The sequence below is a fragment of the Bombina bombina genome, chromosome 6 (assembly GCF_027579735.1).
Source record: "Bombina bombina isolate aBomBom1 chromosome 6, aBomBom1.pri, whole genome shotgun sequence".
In the NCBI taxonomy this organism is placed as follows: Eukaryota; Metazoa; Chordata; class Amphibia; order Anura; family Bombinatoridae; genus Bombina; species Bombina bombina.
This window is the reverse complement of record NC_069504.1, coordinates 878,429,293-878,431,942: the sequence shown is the minus strand read 5'-3', so window position 1 is coordinate 878,431,942 and position 2,650 is coordinate 878,429,293. Positions and strand designations below refer to the sequence as shown.

Below are 2,650 nucleotides of genomic sequence, written 5' to 3'. Positions count from 1 at the left end.
TTATTTTACAATTTCTCAGCTTGAACACAAACAAAATAATCAGGTTTAGTTACTTTGCAATGTGCAGACAGAGAGCTTGAAGTCCAACCCTCCTGACATCAATTTTGCACACACTTAACATTTAAAGGGACTGTAATTACAAGACATTCATGTTGCCTTGGTATAAAATAACCTATCTGGTAAATTTAGATTAGAAAATAAATGTAGCAGGGTTAGCCTTGGCAAGTCAGCACATTCTGAGATTTAGAAAAAAACAACACAATTTTCAGAGATAAGTTACAAGAAATGGAGCAAATGAATAACTAAAGTATATTGCAAAATGGTTTCATTGCACATAACTAACATTTGATATAAACATAGTTTAAGGTATTTAAGGTCCCTTTAATTTGGTTACAGTAAAGGATAGTGTGTGTGTATATTATATAAATCACCCAAGCTAATAAATAAGACTTTTATTACTGCAAGGTGACAAGTGGCTAAATTGCTGATAAGCAAGCCCTTATACCCTGGCTGTACATGTCCCTATCCCATGGAACGATTTAACCCTTTCTATGGTGGGTCCAACAAAAGTGTTCACCTCATGTGAGGTAATTTGAAGACTCAGGGGAGACAAATATTTGTTTTCATTAGTACGACTGGATGGCTATTGTAATTATATATATATATATATATATATATATATATATATATATATATATATATATATATATATATATATATATCAAGGTACAAGAGACACAATATAAACTAATGACAACAGGTACAACATAAATGCAAACTGGTGATTATCAGATTTGAATGAAATGGTACAACATTTGTTTTAAACTATACAAAAACTGCCATCTTCATAAACGGTACAAAATGGTAGCTAATCTTTTCCCAGTATTGCTTTTTGGTTTCATGAAAGCCAACACCATGGTTTTACAATTTCTGTAACTGTATAAAGCCCTGTTTTCATCATTAATGCTTGGCAAAGTTGATGTGGTATTTTGTCGTTTTGTGTTTTAGCATCAACAGCTAAGAATATAAATGTATAGGGATATTGTGCGTTAGTTCAGTTTAAAGAACTTGGAAAGAAAAGGATATATATTTAAAAAAACAACAACACTGTATATAGATCGTTTTTTGGAATGAGATAATATATAGGAATGATAAAATATATATATAAAAAGGTATGCAATGTCTGCTATGCTGCCAATACGTAAGTTAATTGTGTCAGTGACAACTTCCAAACGTTTTATGAAATTGTCTAAGGGATGGATTCTTAGAAGTTATTAAGGTCATTATTGTGACTTGAGCACCTTTATCAATTAATTATGGATGAATGAACATTCCAAGAACTAGATGTCAAGGTTCTGTGTTTTCTTCATATCCCATAAGTATGGTCTGTAATTGGTTGATGTTGCCGCGGGGCCTTGAAAGATCTCCATGGAAACATAGATTTTTGTGGAGGCCTCACAAATGGCCACTTCAGAGTATAAACAGTAAAAAGCATCCTGAATGAACAGGATTATCACATTGTATAAGCTATTAAACTTAATAAAAAGCATTTGAACGCCTTAAAGATTGTTTTGCTTTTTTCAGTGTTATATATTCACAGTGCTTAAGCAGCTAGGTCTCATTTCATGTCAGGCAAGTGTCCTGGCTGCTGTCTTGTTTGATACTTATTCTGGATAATAAAGGGGCATAGGATTCAAATATTTTATTTTCATGCATATCAAAAGCAGCTGTTTATTTTCTTTCATGTAATTGGCAAGAGTCCATGAGCTAGTGACATATGGGCTATACAATCCTACCAGGAGGGGCAAAGTTTCCCAAACCTCAAAATGCCTATAAATACACACCTCACCACACCCACAATTCAGTTTTACAAACTTTGCCTCCTATGGAGGTGGTGAAGTAAGTTTGTGCTAAGATTTCTACGTTGATATGCGCTTCTCAGCATTGTTGAAGCCCGATTCCTCTCAGAGTACAGCGAATGTCAGAGGGACGTGAAGGGAGTATCACTTATTGAATACAATGATTTCCCTAACGGGGGTCTATTTCATAGGTTCTCTGTTATTGGTCGTAGAGATTCATCTCCTACCTCCCTTTTCAGATCGACGATATACTCTCAATTTACCATTACCTCTACTAATAACTGTTTTAGTTCTGGTTTGGCTATCTGCTATATGTGGATGGGTGTCTTTTGGTAAGTATGTTTTAATTACTTAAGACACTCTCAGCTATGGTTTGGCACTTTTTGCATTTATATAAAGTTCTAAATATATGTATTGTACTTATATTTGCCATGAGTCAGGTTCATGTATTTCCTTCTGCAGACTGTCAGTTTCATATTTGGGGAATGTAAACATTTTAAGAAATGTATTTCTTACCTGGGGTTTAGTCTTTTCTCTTGTTAAGTGTATTCAGTCCACGGGTCATCCATTACTTATGGGATATATTCCCTTCCCAACAGGAAGTTGCAAGAGGATCACCCAAAGCAGAGCTGCTATATAGCTCCTCCCCTCACATGTCATATCCAGTCATTCTCTTGCAACCCTCAACATAGATGGAGGTCGTGAGAGGAGTGTGGTGTTTTATACTTAATTATTTCTTCAATCAAAAGTTTGTTATTTTTATATGGCACTGGAGTGTGCTGTTTCTCCAA

General features: G+C 34.6%; 1 protein-coding gene across 2 annotated transcripts in view; it reads left to right on the top strand.

Annotated features, from left to right (window-relative positions):
* The window catches only part of LOC128663834 (insulin receptor substrate 1), an 80,047-nt gene extending 78,483 nt beyond the window's left edge, over positions 1 to 1,564 (top strand). For both annotated transcript variants that reach the window (XM_053718360.1, XM_053718359.1), the window contains one exon: positions 1 to 1,564. This exon is cut by the window's left edge and continues 912 nt beyond it. The gene's annotated coding sequence lies outside the window, so the exon portion shown is untranslated.
* Positions 1,565 to 2,650: the final 1,086 nt, after the last annotated feature.